General features: G+C 46.1%; 1 protein-coding gene across 3 annotated transcripts in view; it reads right to left on the reverse strand.

Annotated features, from left to right (window-relative positions):
- LOC115095675 (alpha-1A adrenergic receptor-like) overlaps positions 1-22371 on the reverse strand; it is a 124462-nt gene that overhangs the window by 50193 nt on the left and 51898 nt on the right. The window contains exon 4 of one of the 3 annotated variants that reach the window (XR_003857841.1): positions 18294-18375. The exons of 1 other annotated variant lie outside the window; for it this stretch is intronic. The gene's annotated coding sequence lies outside the window, so the exon portion shown is untranslated. Of the gene's footprint in view, positions 1-17934; positions 18376-22371 lie in introns of those variants that run through there. One more of the 3 variants, XR_003857842.1, reaches the window with a different exon arrangement.

A 22371-nucleotide genomic window follows, 5' to 3' on the forward strand; every position in this document is an offset into this window, starting at 1 on the left:
ATGACTGTGTGAGAGAGATGCTACGCCCGTCGGTCGCAGACGGCTGCGACCGCTGTTGCTCATTTCCTTCTTCTCTGCTTTCACTCTGTTGGGAAGACTTGCGACCTCCATCAGCTATCGCCGGCCTGCCCACCGTTCCTGGGCATCCCTGGACGCCACGGATGCTGCTGGCCGCCATCTTGCCCTCGGAATCCCCTAGGCGTGCGCACACACAGGCCAGTCTTAAGCACGTCATGGTGGGAACCTCTGGAGCGTCTCCTCCGGATGACGTCATCCTTCCAGGACATTTAAACCAGCTGGTCCTGCCTACCTATGACTTGCTTCTTTGGCGTGAGACACTCTGGGTACTCGCTCCTCGGGGGCCCTTCCTAATCTCTGGCTATCCGCTCCTCGGAGGGCCTATTGCCTTGGACTACTAATTGCTCCGTTTCCCAGGACTCCCCCTGGAACCTTCACTAATGTGAGGACCTCCACTCTACGGACCACTACCGTACCATCTCTAGTGTGGAACCCTCATCAGTGTACCCCACGCTGCGGATCACTACCGTACCATCTTTAGTGAGGAACCTTCATCAGTGTACCCCACGCAGCGGACCACTACTGTGACATCTCTAGTGAGGAACCCTCATCGGCTTACCCCGTGCTGCGGACCACTACCGTGACATCTCTTTTGAGGAACCTTCATTGGTGTACCCTGCTCTGTGGACCATTGCTGTATCTCCATTACAGAGGTATTCCCCTTGGGTATACCCCACCGCACAGACTCTGTGACTTTCTCCTGCACTCCCCGCAGACAGTGCCTCTCTATCCTCGAATAAAGTCTCTATTCCACAGCTGTATCTGACATTTTCTGAGACCTCGCCTCCCGACGGTGAGGCTCAAAGGGCTCCTCCCTGTCGGCGGTACCATCTCTCACCGCGTCCCAGGGCCCACATACCTACTAATCCTAACAAAAGAGAATGATCATGCGGCTGTTTGTGAGAGAGGATAAAGTTTGTGTCCCCCTAGTCCCTTAGTCCTCGACAATCTCAAGGTGACTGGAAATCAAAAGTTCCCAGGTATGGAGAGTGGGGAATTAATTTTATCCTTATTAGTTTTAACTATTGGGTATTTGATATGTCTATTCATTTTATATATTTTATTGATTTTTGGGAACTTTTAAAACATTTTTATGATTTAATTATTGAGTGTTCTATTTGAAGCTGTTTTTAAATATTAACTTTGTTAGTATGTTTTTATTATGATTGATGTTTTATATTTCTTTATTGTATTTTTTATGAGGAATGGTGGTGATTCTGTTTTTCCATTGTTGCACTGCATACTGAGTCTGGCTTGTTGCAGTTTCCAGTTCACTTTGTTTTTTTTAAACATTCCATTTATTGAATCTCATAAGACAATTAGGATAACATTTACATAGGATTATCATAATTACCTTAAACAACAACAAATAAGAAAACATGAAAAATAAATGCTTAAATTAAACAATTGTCCACTGAGACTATCTTTCCATTTTTTTAATGAAAAACAAGACAAAACATCAACCCCCCCCCCCACAAACAAACAACCATTCAGTCTCACATTCTTTGCAGTTGCATTGGACACTATGCATTCCTTTTATTTTATTTTTTAAATTTTTTATTTATCAAGTTTTCAAAAAAATGTACAAGAACTTCTTTGCAATGAAACAGAAAGAAGAAAGCTCTAATAAGAAACATATTGCATACATATCCATGTATATAATCTATATCATAAATACAATTTTTAGCTACTTCTTTTTATTCATAGGAAATATATGGGGGGGGGGGGGGGAATAAGGAAATCAGAGGAGACTTATAAGAAACAAAGAAAAATAACATTGTTGCCTGGTACTCCGTCTACAATATTTTATCAGATCACTTCCCATATTGCAGTTCTATGCCCTCCCATTTAGAAACTGTCTCAATTGCTCTGGCATAAAGAAAATGTAAATATTTCCAGACGATTTTATTATGCATTTGCACGGATTGCGCAAAAGGAAACTCACACCTGTGGACAAAGCCTCAGGTCACAATAACAAAAAAGATTTTCTACGTTGTTGAGTAGCTCTTGAAAGGTCTGGATAAATACATATCAGACCTCCCATAAAGGAAACATTTAAATTCTTGAAATATGCTTTCATTAACTGACTCATGTCATACTCAGAGAAAAAGGTAAGAAAAAGAACTGCACGCTCAGTGACTGCCATATTAGAATTTTCAAGATATTCTGTTAAGTTTGCGAAATCATCCCAGTCACCAATCACTGGTGACTGGGTAAGACTCCTAGCCTGTAGAAACAACATTTTTTTCACTGGAGGAACTAATTCCATAGGAATCTTAAGAGTCTCTATTGCAAATCTTTTAAATGTCACTAAAGGTAATTCTCCCAAAATCTTTGGAAAATTTAGCATTCTCACATTCAGATGTCTCAAGTAGTTTTCCATAGACTCAAGTCTCCTTAGAGATAACGTATGATCTTTCATAATAGTGCTATTAGTATCTTGCAATCTTTTAATATCACCAGACAGTTCTTGTATAACTTTAGTATGTTCCTGAAGTAATTTTGAATGATCCTTTTCGACAAAGTCTAATCTTTTCTCATATCTTCCCAGACAATGAGACTTCACTAAATGTTCGGGACATCCCTGCCATTAAGTCCCAGAGGGCCTCCAGTGTAATCACCGCTGATTTAACAATCTCCAGGGGATCCAAGTTGTTCTCTCCTACCTCCTCCAGATGAGGTCCTTCTCCCGATATTACCAGGGACTCAACTCCTGTACTCAGTCCTCCCCTCTCAAGAGTCCCGAGCCATGCAGTCTGGGGGGGAGGGGTCATCCCAGCTACGGTTTGGTTGGCAGGTCCACCCCGCTGGGCCTGTCTGTCGACGTCTCCGTCTGGAAACCCAGCCGTGCCGGCTTCCCGGAGGAGAGAAGATTGCAGTGGCTCTCAGGGATCAGGTGGGCTCAAAGTCACTTCCCCCGGTGAGAATGTGGCTCCTCTCCCCATCTCACTAGTGGGGCTTGAAGCCTTGAATCCGGAGGTAGGAACCACATACTGTGGAATATAAAGCAGCCCTGCGGGGACAGCCAAGTCCGGTGGAAAGACCCCTCACTTTCCCCTTCCTCTTATGCGGCATTTCTCCCAGTAGAAGAAGAAGAAACAACTTTTAAGGAGAACGAGGAGGCAGGGTAGGAGCAGTAGCATCCTCTCAGGCAGCCATCTTGGACTCCTCCCTCCCCCCCCCCCCTTATGCAATGAGTTAATATGGAGAGTCTAATTTTAATGACCTGGCCACCTTTTCCCACAAACCAAAATATCTTTGCTTAATAGCTAATGATCTAGGATTTTTTAGGGGTTTTTTTTATTGCTTAATATTTCCATTGTCTGTTTGTAGCATTAAAGATTTTCAGTTATTAAATACTGGGAGGTCATCATTCTTCCAAGTAGTCAATATAAGTTTTTTAGGTAATAGGAATGCCATTGCACAAAACTGTTTCCCACCCACCGGTAGATTAAAATTCCTCCCCACAACATTCAAGTAACTAAAAGTCTCTGTCCAGTCAAATGATCTCTCCAACTCTTGATCAAGAGTGATATAAAATTGTCCCCAAAAAGCATTCATTTTATGACAAACAGTGAACATATGGCATAAATCCCCCTCTTGGAAATTACTTTTCAACTTCAAATTCCAAATTTTCATTATTTATCCCAAAAGTCTAGTAACTTAAATTGTATTTCTCTCACAGTGGATGGAAGAAAATATCTATATACCATTGTAAAGGCTTGCATCATAATATTTTCAGTTATGTCATCACTCAAGTCTCTATCACAGCCAATTTAGTTATATGAGAGCAAAGAAGTAAAGATTTAAGGTACCAAGACTACATGGCAATGTTATTGTATTTAGACCTAATGTCCAAAAAATAATCTTCTGAATCATTAGCTGCTAAAAGCCCCAAATTTCCTTTCATCAACCATAGACAATAATATCTGCCTATAAGTAAGCAAAAAACGTGACCTAAGTATTTCCCAATCTTCTCGCAACTAGTCAAAAGAATAAATGGTAAGGGATTCTGAATATACCTATTGATTCACAATAATCAACCCCTTTTGAAACCACTCATGAAATATTTTAGAGTCAAACCCTGGGGAATAATTCATATTACCAATTAGCGTAAAAAATGGAGAAATTGTACTATCCCATCCCATCAATTTCCTCCACCAGATCCAGGCATTATGTACAGCAAAGAACCAAGAGCTGGAAGCCTTAGTTATGGTAAGGTGGGATCTAGGTCTATGAAGTAAGTTGCCTGATCTATATGGTGGAAATTAATCGAACATTAAACCTTCCGTATCAAATTTGTTGTTTTTGGAGACCCAGTCTTGGATATAGCACATAAGGCAGACTACATTATAGAATCTGAGATCAGGTACATTCAACCCTCCTTTGAAATAATCCAATCGTAACACATATTTTATGCATACCCACTTACTTTCCACACAAACAAATTTACCACTGTTCGAAATGTTTTAATAACTTTTTTCTTATTTTAAATAGGAAGCAAAAGAAATTTAGGGATAATAACCATTTTTAATAGCGCACATCTATCTAAGGGGGTCATTTTCCAAGGAGTTACCGCGGGTGATAATTCCGCAAATCGCGCTAACAGCCGTTAACGCGATTTGTGAATGCAAATTTTTAATTTTGTATTCAGGGGGCGGAGTAAATGTAAAGTAGGGAGGATTTATCGTGTGGCGCGAAACAGCCGCAGTGTTAGCGCGGCTCCTAACGTGGCCAATAACTACACCTCTGTCATTTGCGTTACGTTGTGCGCTAGAGGCCGGTTTCCGGACAGGCCTGTTTCAGTATGCTGCACACATGGGATAAATATTGTGGATCACTAAAGACTAGAGGATGGGAAAGAATGGAACAGAGTCAACATGGATTTACCCAAGGGAAGTCTTGCCTAACAAATCTGCTTCATTTTTTTGAAGGGGTTAATAAACATGGATAAAGGTGACCCGATAGATGTAGTGTATTTGGATTTTCAGATGGCATTTGACAAAGTATCTCATGAGAGGCTTCTACGAAAACTAAAAAGTCATGGGATAGGAGGCGATGTCCTTTTGTGGATTACAAACTGGTTAAAAGACAGGAAACAGAGAGTAGGATTAAATGGTCAATTTTCTCAGTGGAAAAGGGTAAACAGTGGAGTGCCTCAGGGATCTGTACTTGGACCGATGCTTTACAATATATTTATAAATGATCTGGAAAGGAATACGACTGTTGGGTTTGTGGCATATAGTGGACTCTTGGTCGAAGTGGCGATGACTCCTCCCACGGGGACGGGCCCCGTGGGGAACCACAGTGATAGGCTAGATTCTAGTAAGCAGACACTGAGGAAAGAAAGCTTTATTGTACTGATGTAAGTAGAATCTTGCTTCAAGGAAGGGATAGTACTGTAGGCCAGTGATATCACAGTAGCTCAGACAGTTTCTATAGATGATGGTCTTACCCGGATGTAGCAAGGTTGGGTAGTGTTCAGCAGCACGGGATAAGCCGAACCTGAAGGGTGGATTAAGGAGAGCTGGAGCATAGCGATACTCACAGAGTGGCAGTGTTGGTAACTTCCTTGGTAGAAGAATGGAGAGAGGGACCCGAGGTCCGATGTGCAGGATACACTGAGCAGGATAGGCCCTCGAGGAGCAAGTACCTAAGAGCGCCGAAGGATCCTGGAAGAAAGTAGATAGGACCCCCGAGGAGTGGGTGTCCCAGATTAGGTAGTAGAACTCCGAAGTGCAGATAGAAGCGAGAGGCCCCCCGAGGAGCGGGTACCCAGAGCTTCTCTAGGAGCGAGTCACCCCGGAGAGTAGAGAGGAATCCAAGTGAGCAGCTTAGAAGCGGTCAGAGTAGCAAAACTGAAGTCCTTGCTAACTCGTTGGGCTATAGCGGAGCGGAGGTTTAAATACCCGGAGGTACTGACGTCATGTGGTGGGGATGCCCACAAGGTTCCCGCCATGACGTATTCAAAAGCGTAGGTAGCATGCACGCAGGGGCCTAGGAAGCCTCAGGAAGAAGTATGGTGGACGGGGACGCCCATGCTGTGTCAGAGACGCTGAGGGTTTCGGCAATCAGCACTGGAGGCAGCCATCTTTCCCAGGGAGGAGGAAAAGGGTAGGAAAGAGGTGAGGTAGAGCGGTTGCAGCCGTCTGCGACCGATGGACTAAACAACGATGAGTGAGGTTATCAAATTTGCGGATGATACAAAATTATTCAGAGTAGTTAAATCACAAGCAGATTGTGATACATTATAGGAGGACCTTGCAAGACTGGAAAATTGGGCATCCAAATGGCAGATGAAATTTAATGTGGACAAGAGCAAGGTGTTGCATATAGGGAAAAATAACCCTTGCTGTAGTTACACAATGTTAAGTTCCTTATTAGGTGCTACCACCCAGGAGAAAGATCTAGGCATCATACTGGATAATACTTTGAAATCGTCAGCTCAGTGTGCTGCAGCAGTCAAAAAAGCAAACAGAATGTTAGGAATTATTAGGAAGGGAATGGTTAATAAAACAGAAAATATCACAATTCCTCTGTATCGCTCCATGGTGAGACCGCACCTTGAATACTGTGTACAGTTCTGGTCACCGCATCTCAAAAAAGATATAGTTGCGATGGAGTAGGTACAGAGAAGGGCAACCAAAATGATAAAGGGGATGGAACAGCTCCCCTGTGAAGAAAGGCTGAAGAGGTTAGGGCTGTTCAGCTTGGAGAAGAGACGGCTGAGGGGGGATATGATAGAGGTCTTTAAGATCATGAGAGGTCTTGAACGAGTATATGTGAATCGGTTATTTACTCTTTCGGATAATAGAAGGACTAGGGGGCATTCCATGAAGTTAGCAAGTAGCAAATTTAAAACTAATCAGAGAAAATTCTTTTTCACTTAACACACAATTAAGCTCTGGAATTTGTTGCCAGAGGATGTGGTTAGTGCAGTTAGTGTAGCTGTGTTTAAAAAAGGTTTGGATAAGTTCTTGGAGGAAAAGTCCATTAAATGCTATTAATCAAGTTTACTTAGGGAATAACCACTGCTGTTAATTGCATCAGTAGCATGGTATCTTCTTGGTGTTTGGGTACTTGCCAGGTTCTTGTGGCCTGGTTTGGCCTCTGTTGGAAACAGGCTGCTGGGCTTGATGGACCCTTGGTCTGACCCAGCATGGCAATTTCTTATGTTCTTATGTTTTTATTGGAAACGTGTACTGTTTTTTCTTAATAAATGGAATTTTATTAAAAAATGTTTTGCGCGGTAGGGCCATGAGGTCCCCCACCCAAGATATTTAAACTTACAACCTGACTGCATGCTCCCCCTCCCCAAACCTCTAAAGCTAGCTAGAGCATTTTAGTCATACTGCTCTGGTCACGTCACACATTTCTTTGCTAGCAGGGCTGGTAGTGTATGCTACCAATGTTGTCAGATGACACAAACAGCAATGTGGGACATGGCTGGAGCAGTGTTGCTCCAGCTGGCCTTATAGATTTGGAGAGGTTCTGAGGGAGTTTTGATGATAGCATTGGGGGTTCCAGTTGATGCAGGAGGAGGGTACCCACAGCCACGCTTTCAAATTAAATCTTTGGTGGGGCATCTCAGGTCCCAACTGTGTGAGACTTTTTAAAAATTAATGTGGTTGGGAGGGGCAGATGCTAAGCTCCAACATTGTTGTACATTATTTTGTGGGTTGGGGACCTCATTCCTGCTTGCCTTCCATTTTTTAAATGTATACTTAATCAGCTATATTCAGAATATAGCATTTAAATTCTAAATTATCCATACCAGCAAACACAGGAATCTAGCAACAACTCACCAGAGTTGCATTGGCTGTCACAAAGAGAGCCTGTGCTTTGTATTAATTAATTGCTGACCTCTGGAGCCAGGAAGGGAATGCAAAAACGGAATCACACAGCCAGCAGAGGGGAAAAAAAACACTGTGGGGGGCGGATTTTAAATGCCCTGCATGCATAAATCCTTTCTGACTTTGTCATGTGATGTCTAAGCCAATTGAAGTGGCTTGAAAGCCCCTGAGGCAGCTCTTTGAGCGAAACTCGGCCAGAGTCGGGCAAGCTTCAATAAAATCCTGTTTTATACCGATCCAGCTATCTGTGTTTGTTGCTGACATCCAACTGGATCGATTACCGGTTTGTTTTCTTGGACCTATATATTCTGGATTCCTGACCTGTTGTTAAAGTTTCTTGCCAACCAATCAGCTCTTGAGCAAGGTGCCAAGTCATGAGACAACCACTCTGTCAACCAGTGGTTCAGACATATATTTTACTGTTGTGCTGCTGCTCATGTGCTCAATCAGGAGGTAATTTTCAAAGAAGTTACACATGTAAATGTAACATACTATCATAGCAATTTTCAAAGCCCATTTATGCACTTACAGTACACTTATGTGTCTCAGACCTATCGACAATTCTGTGGGATATCTTGTAGCAATTTTCAAAAGCCCACTTACACGCGTAAAGTTCATTTACATGTGTAAAACCCAGTTTTAGGTGTGTAAATCCTTTTGAAAATTACCCCCCTAGTGAGTGTCCCTTGCATCATTATGCAAAGTTCTTACTTGCTGCCAGCCCTTCCCCAGCCTGCAGCACCCCCTCCCTTTCACACCACTTCTCAGCACCCCAATTCTCTAGGAGACTCGTTGGTTCCATAGCTGTCTACCCCTCTCAGAGGTCAGCCTAGCCACCTCAGAGAGAAGCCTAACAATGCGCAGGCATTTCCTCCTGGCTCACTCCCTCCCTTTCTGTGACTGTATTTTGCCTCTACCTGCTCCTCCAGTGCCTTCCCATTGACTGTGTGCTACACAATCTGCTGCTTTTATAGTTATGGTTTTTCAGGCTTTGCTCTGTCTTACTCCAGGGAAAAGAGGACTGCTGGATTCCTCTTGGATTATAAAAAAGAAAATTTAGCCATAGCCAAGACTGCACACATCACTGCTGCAGCCAAGCCTGAGGACAATCATTGACACAAAGCTTGAGATGAAATCCTGCATTCCCATATGGAGCCAATGCATGGGTATTAGGCACCCAGGTAAACCTTCAGTCTTACTCCCCCTCCCCTTCCCACTAACAATTAAAAATTATGCATTTATAATTTAATTTACATGAAAAAGGATATTCTAATTACAGTCTTCTGAGCTAAAACATTATTTATAACATATACTACAGTTACACACACTACTGTGGTTCCAACCACAAAACCCTGCAAAAGACATTTGGAACCCATATGGTGTTAGGTGTGGACATGGCCCTTGCAAAGTTTTGCATAAACTGAATTACAATGTGGTAAACCTTCCATACCAAAATAGAACTACCAGCCAGCACTCAGAGTAACAACCCCACCTATGAAAAGGCAAAATAATGAATATTACACCAGGTCCTAAAACACCAATATACCTCCTATTAGGAAAACAGATGAACATAGGTTGCTACTGATCCCTACACGGAAACTGCACACTAGCAGAATCCCTCACCTCAGTTATAATTGCAGAACACAGACAGACCCTCACTAAATATAGAATAAAGAAACCATAAAATATAAATAGAAACATGCAGATAAAACTGATCTGGAATCCACAACAAGCCAGTCTCTATATGCAGTACAACACTGGAAAAACAGAAATATCACAATGTCTCATAAAGCAACAAACAATAAAATCAAGAAGTATAAAGCATCAATCATAATAGAAAAAAATATGCTAATAAAAGAGTACATATTTCAAAACAAATAATGAATAGAATATTCAATAATTACAATTTCATATAAAATGTTTTAAAAAATTCCCAAACACCAATATTTCAAAACAGCAGATACAAACAACCAACAATTAAGATAACAAATCCCCTATGCTTAAATAAAATTAAATATATAAATACAATACAATACCTCAGAACTTTTGATTCCAAATACCCTGAGATGGTTGGGGCTGAGGGATGTGCACAGACTTTCTCCTCTCACTCTCATATGCACACAACACATATACACTCTCTCATATACTCACTGACACGCACTTACATGTTCACTCACTCAGAGCACTCTCACACAGTCACACACACACTGTCATACATGCTTACTGACATATACAAAAACAGTCATATGTGCTCACTGATTGACAATTTCTCACATGTTCACTGACACACACAAACCTTCGAACTCTTTTTCAGATGCTCAATGACACAAACACTCAGTCTCACATACACTCTCATACGCAGAGTCACACATGCTTACTCACATATAGTTACACATAATCTGACTGGATTACTCACATACAATCTCTTCCCACCCCACAAAAAATGCAGGAGCAGTAGAGGTAGCCCATTATTTTTTTTTTAAAGGGTTTTACTCACATTGGTGATTAGGGGGTTGCAGGCAAAGCCCTGGGTTAACAGGGTCCTGGTGAGCTGGTTTGCCTGTTGCAGTGGGAGGAAACATCCTTTGCCTTAAGAAGGGGCAGGCTGTAAGCCTCAAAAGTCTGTTTTGTTTTTGTTTTTTTTTGCCACAGCCCAAAGACTAGGAGCCTGGTGGCAGAGGCGCATAAGGTATGCATCATGGACCCGGCAGTGAGGCAGCAGGGGGAGGCCTACCACCCACGTTCCAAAGGGAGAGAGAGAACACAAGTCATGAGGGGAGGCAGCTTCACTGTTTCCTGCCTTTGTGGTCCAAGACAGAAGCAGGAAGAAGAACCACCGCCATGGGAAACTTCAATGATGGTGGAAGCCTCCTTGCAGGAGGCTTCCACCATCAGCTGCACTTCTTCCATGGTGCACTTCTTCCATGGTGGAAGCCTCCTTGCAGGAGGCTTCCACCATGGAAGAAGTGCAGCTGAGGCCCGGGGTTGGTTGCAGTGGCCCTGCATGCTTGGGGCCGCTGCGACCAACACTAACCACGTGATTGGCTGGACCGGCCCACCAGGGCATGCCCAAAGCCCCAATAGGCCAATTCACCCCTGATACCCACATTCCCCACTTCCTCCAGCACCATAAGCTGCTGCTCTGGTTGCAGAAACAGGCTTACATTTGGAGCACTCACTCCAGGTGATGAACCTGTATCTCACTGTCTGTTTGATGAAAGGATGGAGATGGTAGAGAAGATGAGGGTGATATGAGCAGCTCTTGGGAGTCTGGTCAGTAGACTGCCAGAGTGAGGTACTACAGCGAGTCCAGTTCATAGCTCTGAGACTTGGACTATACAAACCAGACTCCTAAATCTGCTGTCCTTAGCCTCCCTACTTTCCAGGCCCTTTTAATGTTGTTGTAAATATTTTTCCTCCCTAGTTTGCCTCACCCGTGTTCTATTTTATTGTTTGTTGTAAATAATTGTGTTATGCCTTTCAAAAGCAAACTTTATTATTTGTGTGTGTGTGTGTCCCCTTTATTTACTACCTATCAAGTCTTCCTTTGTGGGGAATAGGCAGGAATGCTATTTTAGAACCTCTTTTCAGGATAGAAAGCCAGAGCAGCAGGGATTTTTGTCTGTAGGCCACTCTTCCCTCTTCCCCCTTTCCCTTTCCCCCCAGCTTTCAGCTTGTATTGCTGAGACCTGAAGGGGAAGGGGGTGATACTGAAGCAGACACTGCAGAGCACAAAACATATATATAAAGGCATTAATTTTACACTAGTATGAAACTTGTAAGCAGGTAATTGCCTGACTGCCCCACAGCTTCTGTCAGTCCTGGAGTGAAGCCTATCATTCTAGTCTCTGCTGCCTTTCTTGTTGGTGACCAACCTGGTTAGGGTGAAAGGGGTATGAGAGTGAATCTGGGGGGTGGGGGGGGGGGGTGAAGGGATATGAGAGGCAATGGATTGTGTGGGGGACAGTGGACAAGAGTGAATCAGGCTATCAAAGGTGCATTGAAATGTGAGTGATGGGATCAGAGAGACTATTGAATGTGAAAGACAGGATGAGGTTGGATGACAGTCTGTGAATTAAGTGTTTGAAGGGAGTAAAAAGGGGGAGCAGACAGATATAGATGTGGTGGTCTAGGGAGAGAGGAGTGTGGCCCGCATGTGGTGTTGCTCCCTTCATTCCACCCCAAAGGCCAAGAGAAGACCATGCATTAGAATACCAAGCAACATGTCCATGTCCAAGGACAGTGGACTATGTTCACCAGTCTCTTTCAGCCCCTCTAAGCAGAGGTAAGTCTGCTGATTGTGACTTGAAGAGGAGACCTGTATTTCAGTGGCAAAGGAGGGATAGAAGGTAAGTAGATGGTCAGAGTTATGTGTCTGGGAGAGGAAAGACTCCAGAATTACCAAGAATAGGTGTTACACATAGGAGAAGGTAGGGTAGCAATGACCAAAGTGGAATTAATGGGTGGATTGGGGAAGGAGGATCAGGATCACCAGGTCAGAAAGAGGAGGGGGTTGGCATGAGAGACCCCCATTGTCTCTATCAGCCATCTACTGCTTACCACTGTGATCCTGCATTCCCAGTCCTCAATAGTCCTTCACCTACCTATGCTCATCAAGTATGTACAGCGTGTGAATAAAATGTTAGAGCAGAAGGTATATGAAAATCACTCTTTTTTCCATGAACTTCAGATGTAACATCACATGTATGCAATATATCACTGCATAAATGGAATGGCTACCTGCTTTAAAAAGCTGTCAGATTAATAACCTGCAGCCAGTGTACCCATCTCCATACCCGCAAGGTCTATTCTGTGGAAATCCCTTAAATGACCAAACAAAAATTGTAGCTCTGTAAAAGCTACCTTTCTTCGGATATCAGGCAGTAGGAAAACCACTAATCTTTGGGTCTGTAAGACATCCAGAATGATATACTGTTGTAGCACTCAGCCACCAAAGCTCTCAGCAGAAATCAATAACTCATTCCTTGATGATCTACATTGTTAGCCCCCTCAACCTCTTCCATCTCTTGGAAATGGAATGGACTAGAATAGTGACCTGATTAAAGGGATTTCATAGAGGTAGTCTAGCAGCTGGAGGTTGATGTGAAGTGTGATTGTCTGAAGCTTTTTCTCATTGATACTGATTGCACATAACTAAGAGAAGGGAGAGTAGAGGAAAAGGACAGAGTTTGTACAGTGCTGCATATGTGATGTAGCACTATTGAAATTGTAAGTAGTAGTAGTAGTAGATCACAGAAAATCCAGATCAGATATGTAGAGGGACACATAGGGGTCGATATTCAAACCCTGGCCGGCTAAGTAGCTTAGTCAGAAAGCACTTATCTGGCTAAGTTACAAGGATATTCAGTGGCACGGCTATGCCACTGAATATCTATGTACAAAGCAATAATTAGCTGGATAAGTGCTTTTCAGCTAAGTCTAAACATGCCCAGTAGTAAGTCTAGACTTAGCTGGTTAACTTATCCAGTTAAGTATCAATATCGTTACTAGGGGTGTGCATTCGTTTTCGACGTATTGGCAATCTGCAACGTATATGTCCCTATTCGTTGTATTCGTGGGGTCACGAAACGTATGGCGAACCCCCACGAATACAACGTATCTAACGAATAAACCCCCCACCCTCCTGACCCCCCCCAAGACTTGCCAAAGGTCCCTGGTGGTCCAGCAGGGGTCCTGGATCTCCTGCACTCGGGCCGTCGGCTGCCGGTATTCAAAATGGCGCCAATAGCCTTTGCCCTCACTATGTCACAGGGGCTACCGGTGTCATTGGTCGGCCCCTGTCACATGGTAGGCGCACAAGATGGCGCCAGCTGTCCATTGCTCCTACCATGTGACAGGGGCCGACCAATGGCACTGGTAGCCCCTGTGACATAGTGAGGGCAAAGGCTATCGGTGCCATTTTGAATACCGGCAGCCGAGGACCCGCGTGCAGGAGATCGCGCCAGGACCCCTGCTGGACCACCAGGGACTTTTGGTAGGTTTTGGGGGGGGGGGTCAGGAGGGTGGGGGGTTGTAGTTAGTTAAATTTAAAGGGTTGGGATGGGTTTTTTGGGGGGAAACGAATACATACGTAACTAATGAACGGATCGGGGTCCCCCGAGAACGGATGCAATGGATTTGGCTCCCCATGAATACGAATACCGAATGGGATGAATCCGTCCCTGCTGCACATCCCTAATCGTTACTTAGCTGAATAAGTTATCTGGCTAAGTAGCTCTGCCCATTGCCCATCCACTTTTTCTTCAGTTAAAAGATAGATAAGTGACTTAACTGGCTAGCAGCCGTTGAATTTATTACTTATCCAGGTATCTCCCATTTGAATATGTCACATAGAAATATCTAGGAGATAGATACTTCCATTATTTATGGTCATTAGCAGATGGACAGAAATACAGGTTCCCAGGGAATAATCTGCCAGATCTCATATCTAATTGTATTCATTCCCTCATTCCATGATATCCTCATTTCATTGAACTACTTTGTGCTGGGGGAATAGTGGCTGGATGCACAGATCCAGTCCAGGGTCTTGCTTATGTAGCAATCCTTACGATGAAAGCTGGTTCTGGAATCCAAGGTCCCAGAGGAGATGAGTCAGCTATCATTTAAAACATTAACCTGGGACTGTCAACCCATTCCTGATACACCAAGCCAGTCTGGCTTTAATGTTATCCACAGTGAATATGCATGAGCTGGAAGAGCCTGTACTGCCTGCCTTGAATGCTTATTGATCTTCAGTCCTATTATTATGGATATGATAAACACCTGGCAGCCTAGGTGTGTCCCAGGTAGAAACCAGCTGCATAAGTAGTGCATGTATGTTAATGGATATTGCACAAATCAATGACTGCGAGATCTTTACCACCTATTTTAATTAGATGTGAGTGTAAAACCTATTCGCGTTAATTAACAACCCCTGTGTATGTAATCTGCACATGCCTCTTTTATCATTGTGAGGATGGCGGCACAAACCTTTGCTGTCTGGAGTCAGAAACTCCAGCTTTTCTACTGCAATATTTACTTTATTTACATTCAAACAGATATAATACAGGAAATCACTGTTTACCTTTGCAGTACTCTTGCAGTTCAGCTTACGGAGGCTAGTATACTGCCTTCTCTCAGGGCAATTTACCTTAATCTTCTTGTTTGGTCAGAATAGTTTTACAGGAGCTTCCTCTCCTAGAGATGTAGGGGCCTCCTTAGCCCAGCTAAGTTTACATTCTTAACCCTGCCCCAGCTGGTCCCGCCCTCAGGACTATCTCCCTCTGAGGGATTTAAGGTAGACCAGGCATCTAGCCTGGTCCTGCAGATGCAAAAGGGAAAATGGGGTCACTCTGTTACATAACCCCCTCCAGCTTGGACCCATCAGACCAAGTGTCACTACTTCTCCCTAGATACGATCCAGGGAAGTACCACCCCACTCCCTTTCATCTGGCCTCCCACCAATTAGGCTCGGGGTCAGGAAATGGGTCAGACTTACCCTCACACATTAGGGTTACCACTGAGAACATTGTATCACCCATTGTGACATTGCCCAGTGTACACCCACAGTCCTTTCTCTGAGTCCATCTGTAGGTCCAGGTTCTGCTTCTGCCCTAGTGGGACTCCTTGGGACATGTGGTGAGTACATAAGAACATAAGAAATTGCCATGCTGGGTCAGACCAAGGGTCTATCAAGCTCAGCATCCTGTTTCCAACAGAGGCCGAACCTGGCAATTTCCCGAACACTAATAAGATCCCATGCTTCTGATGCAATTAATAGCAGTGGCTATTCCCTAAGTAAACTTGATTAATAGCTGTTAATGGACTTCTCTTCCAAGAACTTATCCAAACCTTTTTTGAACCCAGCTACACTAACTGCACTAACCACATCCTCTGGCAACAAATTCCAGAGCCTAATTGTGCGTTGAGTGAAAAAGAATTTTCTCCGATTAGTCTTAAATGTGCTCGTTCAAGACCTCTCATGATCTTAAAGACCTCTATCATATCCCACCTCAGCTGTCTCTTCTCCAAGCTGAACAGCCCTAACCTCTTCAGCCTTTCCTCATAGGGGAGCTGTTTCATCCCCTTTATCATTTTGGTTGCCCTTCTCTGTACCTTCTCCATCGCAATTATATCTTTTTTGAGATGCAGCGACCAGAATTGTACACAATATTCAAGGTGTGTTCTCACCATGGAGCGATATAGAGGCATTATGACAGTTTCCATTTTATTAACCATTCCCTTCCTAATAATTCCTAACATTCTGTTTGCTTTTTTGACTGCTACAACACATTGAGCCGACGATTTTAAAGTATTATCCACTATGATGCCTAGATCTTTTTCCTGAGTGGTAGCTCCTAATATGGAACCTAACATTGTGTAACTACAGCAAGGGTTATTTTTCCCTATGTGCAACACCTTGCACTTGTCCACATTAAATTTCATCTGCCATTTGGATGCCCAGTCTTTCAGTCTTGCAAGGTCCTCCTGTATTGTATCACATTCCGCTTGTGATTTAACTACTCTGAATAATTTTGTATCATCCGCAAATTTGATAACCTCACTCATCCTATTCCTTTCCAGATCATTTATATATATTGTTACGAGCGCGCGCGGGCGCGGTCGTCTCGGGCGGGTGGTGAGCCCTTGGGCCACGGCAGGACCCCAGGAGGAGCCCAAGGCCACACCGTGGGAGGTGAGCTGAGCAGGCATGGTGAGCCAGGCAGGCAGGAACGGAAGCAGGGAGTCCGACCCTCAGCCGGACCTGCATGCCCATGGTAGCCAACACGGGGAAGTTGACTAATGAACGGTCCTCCGACTGTTCCCGGCCCTTTCGGACCTGCCGCAGGGAACGGCAATGGGCAGCAGGCCGGACAGAGGCGAGGGCAGACAGAGTCCTTAAACAGAAGACATCAGACGGGGCAGAAGCAGGCTGAAGCAAGACGGAGACATCAGGACAAGGGCTGAAGCGACACTGAAGACAAGGCTGGACGGGAACATTGCACTGTCCATCAGGGCGCCCTACTCAGCCCACCCGTGGGACTGAGTCACGGACCACCCTGTCCCAGACGCGCCCTACACAGCCCTGGGAGGCTGGTCACGGACCACGCTGAGAAGGAGGGCGCGGGGAAGACCCAGGCGAACAGGACTCCGATGCTGGGAAACTCACATCCGAAGCCCTTACGGCTGGCAGGCACAGGAACAAACATCTAGGCAGGGTCAGAGACAGGCATCAAGGCAGAGACACTGGACATCAGGAACATCAAGCAGAGACAGGACAAGGCGCCATCAAACATGGAGGACCTGGATCGGCTAGGTTACAGGCGACTGTAATGCTCAGATCCAAGGCCGAAGACAAGCAGGAGTCGGAGTCACGGACCGGAGTCAAGGCAGGCTGAAGACAAGCAGGAGTCAGAGTCACGGACCGGAGTCAAGGCAGGCTGACGACAAGCAGGAGTCGTAGTCACGGAGGACCTGGATCAGGAGAGGCCACAGGCAACTGTGTAACCCAATCCGAAGGCCAAGACACAGTGAACCGAAAGTCCTTAAATACTGGAGGTAGAAGGCAACTCCCTGGGAGGAGCTTGCCAGGACCGCCCACCGCTGGTCCTATAACTAGGGTAGAGAGCTGCGGGCCAGCCCCTAGAGAAGGGCGTCGCCCAACAGGAAGTCCAAACACTGAGGCTGCAAGCCACCGGCATGCCTCAGGAGCAGCTAGGCCTCTCAGGCCCTGGAGCAAGTCCTGGATGATGCGCAGGCAAGGCCCTGGCTTCAGAGCGGCCTCTGGAGGAAGGTAAGAGACCTCCCGCAGCGCAGCAGCAGGGGGGATCGCAACATATATATATTGAAAAGCACCGGTCCAAGTACAGATCCCTGAGGCACTCCACTGTTTACTCTTTTCCACTGAGAAAATTGACCATTTAATCCTACTCTCTGTTTCCTTTCTTTTAACCAGTTTGAAATCCATGAAAGGACATCGCCTCCTAACCCATGACTTTTTAGTTTTCTTAGAAGCCTCTCATGAGGGACTTTGTCAAATGCCTTCTGAAAATTCAAATACACTACATCTACTGATCTAAGCTCTTTAAAATAAATACATAAAAGTGGGAAACCTAAGAGCAATGCGAAGGGCCTTGAAAGAAAATTTTCCTCCTGCTCTGGAAACCCTGGATATACATCTTGTTTTATAATGACAGTGTTCCTGTAAATAGAAATCTGAGATATGGTTTCTGGAACTGTTATCCAGGTTCAGCCATCACAGAGGATACATGAGTCTAAGTAATAATTACTGTGAATTAACATGTATTATATTTCGGCATTTTAACATTGATTATTTTCTCACACCAATTCTATGACACTTACTTCTCTTCCTTACCTCCGGGGAAACCACATGTATGGTTAATAGTCACAATACAGAGAAGAGTTCTTTTATGTTTCACTGCCACTGGAGCAAAAGTGAGGGAGAGAAATTAATCACTTTGGCTTTGTGATAATACCAAAGCCCCCCCTATCCTGTTCTCCCCTTGGGGGTTACTTTAACTTGTCAGGGTAGCAATTACCTATATCCAAAAAGAAGGAAAAGTGAGAACAGAAATCATCAATTGTGTACAGGAGATGATAGAAGCAAAGTTGCTTTATTACCTACAGCCAATACTCCACCCCACCACTCTCTACACCTTCCTCTCTATCTCCAGTTGCTTCTCATTTGTCGTCCCGCTTACTACCTTATTATGCTGCTACGGACCACTCCTCAGATTTTCTACTCTCCATCTCATACTGCTGTTGCTTCTTCTTGGGGGTATTTTCCCACCTCCAGCTGCTTCTATCAGTGCTGCTCATGTTCTTTCCTCACCTTTTGCCTCTGTCATCATTTAATAAAACAGCCACAGTACTCACAACCTTCTTTAGCTATCTTTGAATCTTTTCCTTGTGTTAGCCTCTGCTGTTTGCCTCATGCACACTTTGATCTCTGGTTGCATCCCCAGCTGTTACCTGCTTCCTGCCTCCTGTCAATTCTTGTTCTATCTACAAGAATCTTCCCTAATTGAGCCAGACTACACACATGTGCATAAACTCTCCACAGTTCTGACATCACTTTTATCCAATATCCCTTGCAACAGGAAACATACAGCAACTAAGATGGTGATTTGTATCGAAAAGAAACAATTTCAAAAGCTAGCTTGCTGGCTAGCTACTAGTAAAAGGAGGCGAACCGGGCTCGTCCCGGTATCGCCGATAATAACGCGGGATCGGGCGGGAGGCAAGGCAGCAGGGAAGGGAGGGGGGGGCGGGTGCGAGCAGGGGAGGAAGGAACAGGGGACCAATGGCAGCGCGGCAATTTGAACTGCCGCGCTGCCAATGGACAAAGGGCCAAAAAGGGAGCTGGGATAGCCGGGAGCGGGCACTGAGTGATTCGGCAGCAAAGCAAGTAATTGACGGCGCGGTACCCGGGCCTCGCATTGCCAAGAACATTGTCAATTGGGTGCGCGGGTTCTTACGGCTGGCTAGTGTCGTTAGCCATTTCGATGCTTCCCAGTATGGCTCATTATTATCCTATGCGGATAGTATTTTAGGGGCCTTCAAGGACTACGATGGTTGGGCATGGCTCAACTACGATGAGAAGTTTCGTGATAAAATGGCGGGTAATAGGTTCATGTCCTGGGGGTCTCAGGACATTCACTTGTGGCTCACGCAAATGACCAATAAAGGGGTTGTATCCAACCGGGGTGGACCGCGAGCGGGAGGCGCGGGGGGAGGCCCATCGCGTATAGATTCGCCGGCGTAGCTGCGGTTCAGTCCTTTCGTCCCGGATCCGGGAGCAAAGGTGAGTCAGGAGTTAAAATTGGGGGGGGGCGGTTCCGACGTTTGCTGGAGATTTAATAAGCTTACGTGCCTGTTCCCTGAATGCAAATTCCGGCATGCGTGCACCACGTGTGGAGGAGCTCATTCCGCCCTTCGATGCCCTCAAGGACAGAGTGCTGGGGCCGGTAAAGGAGCCAAATGATTGGTCCCTTTACTGCAAAGCCGATTCCCCGATAATCTTGGACGAGTTGGATGCGACTTTACGGCTTTACCCGGATATGCGGGCGGCTAATCTTTTAGCCGATGGTTTTCATTATGGTTTTCTCATTCCTTATGCGGGTCCGGGTTTTGGGGGGCGGGCAAGGAATTCTCGATCGGCCTCCCGGTTGGCGTCAGTGGTCCGTGACAAGCTGGCAGACGAGCTCGCCTTGGGTAGAATAGTTGGCCCCTTTTTGCATCAGCCGTTTGCGGTTATGCACCTTTCGCCGCTGGCGGTCATACCGAAAAAGGTTCCGGGCAAATTCCGACTCATACTCAATCTGTCCTCCCCGGACGGTTCTTCCGTCAATGATTTTATTCCCTCGGAGGATTGTGCCGTCACCTATGCTTCCTTCGATGATGCCGTTGCTTTGGTCCGCGCTGCAGGTCCGGGTGCTCTTTTAGCCAAAGCGGACATCGAATTCGCTTTTCGCTTGCTCCCCATTCGTCCGTGTTGTTTTCTGCTGCTTGGCTTTTATTTCGAAGGTCACTATTTTTTAGATCGCTGCTTGCCCATGGGTTGCGCAGTTTCCTGTGCGTTGTTCGAGGCTTTTAGTACATTCGTTCATTGGGCCACGAACATGCATAACGCTTGCGAGGCTTCCGTGCATTATTTGGATGACTTTCTGTTTGTAGGGCCGGGAAATGACACTACGTGCCGACGACAATTAGATGGTTTCCTTTGCACAGCCGAGCGTCTCGGAGTCCCCATAGCTCCAGACAAGACGGAAGGTCCGGTTACCAAGTTAACCTTTCTTGGCATAGAGTTGGATTCCGTGAGCATGTCTTGCCGACTGCCGGTTGATAAGCTTCTTCAGCTCCAGGGTTTGATTGCGCTCGTCAGAGGGGCGGCGAAAGTCACGTTGCGGCAGATGCAAGCCTTAATCGGCTCCCTTAATTTTGCGTGCAGGGTCATTCCGATCGGTCGGGCTTTTATTCGCCGCCTTTCAGCGCGGACGGCTGGGGTCAGGGCGGCCCATCATTTTATTCGAGTTACCAAGGCGGTTCGGGATGAGTTGGATATATGGGCTGAGTTTCTGGTATCTTTTAATGGGGTTTGCATTATGCAGGAGCCGGAGGTGTCGAATGTCGACCTTGAACTGTACTCGGATGCGGCGGGGGCGGCGGGGTTGGGCCTGTATTTTCAAGGAAAATGGTATGCCGAGCGTTGGCCGGCTAGTTGGGTGGCGGCCGGCACGGTCAAGAATATTACGTTCCTGGAACTCTTCCCCATTCTGGTGGCACTGACCCTGTGGGGTGAGGACTTAGCTAACAGACGCGTGGTTTGGTGGTGCGACAATTTGGGAGTTGTTCAGGTGGTTAACAAGCTGGTGGCGAAGTGCCCGCAGGTGTCCACTTTGGTCAGGGAATTAGTCATGTTATGTCTCCGATGGAATGTGACCGTTAAAGCGCGCCATATGCCTGGCACTCTGAACATTATTGCTGACGCTCTCTCTCGTTTTAAGTGGGACGTCTTCAGAGCTGCGGCTCCACACGCCTGCCAGAAGGGGGACAGGGTGCCCGTTGGCCTCTGGAAGCTCGGCACCCCCTGCCGTGGGACCTGATTCAGCATTCTGTGGCGCCGGCTACCTGGAAATCATACCTCTCCGGCGGACGATATGTGGGTGGTTTTCTGTATTCTTATGGGTGGCAAGGGGGGGACGTGAGAGAGGACAATCTCGTTCGGTTTATCCTGTGGGCGAAACGGTCGGGGTTTTCGGTCGCCTCGGTCCGGAGCCAGTTGGCGGGCTTCGCTTTTTTCCAGCAATTGGTCGGGTTCGGCAGCCCGTTCCGTAGTTTTTTGGTGCGGAAGCTGTTGGCGGGCTGGCGCCGTGGCACGGGTCGCCTGCCAGATCGGCGGCGGCCCATCCGGTTTCCCGATCTGGTTCGGATTTCTGCGGGCCTGCGGGGTATCTGCAGTTCGGCTTTCGACTTGGCCTTGTTCCGAGTGGCCTTCGCGTGGGCCTTCTTTGGTGCGTTTCGCCTTGGGGAGCTCGTAGCACAGTCTAATCAGGGTGGGGGCGTCGGGGGTCTCTTAGCTGGGGATGTCTGCTTATACGAGCATAGTGTGACGCTGCGCCTTCGTCGATCTAAAACGGATCAGAGGGGCGCAGGGGCGTGGATATCGTTACGGCGTGCCCCGCACGTCCTGGTGTGTCCGGTTCAGACGGCGCTGCGGTATGCGGCTTTGCGGCCTCGCTCTGGACGGCATTTCCTAGTGCATGAGGACGGGGCCCCGTTGACACGGTTTCAGTTTGCGACCGTGCTGCGGAAAGTCGTGGCGTTGTTGGGGTGGAACGTGGGACAGTATACTCCGCATTCTTTCCGTATCGGTGCTGCCACGGTAGCGGCCGAATTAAGGTGGGCCGCGGATCGCATT

This window comes from Rhinatrema bivittatum, chromosome 7 (genome assembly GCF_901001135.1).
Source record: "Rhinatrema bivittatum chromosome 7, aRhiBiv1.1, whole genome shotgun sequence".
Classification (NCBI taxonomy): domain Eukaryota; kingdom Metazoa; phylum Chordata; class Amphibia; order Gymnophiona; family Rhinatrematidae; genus Rhinatrema; species Rhinatrema bivittatum.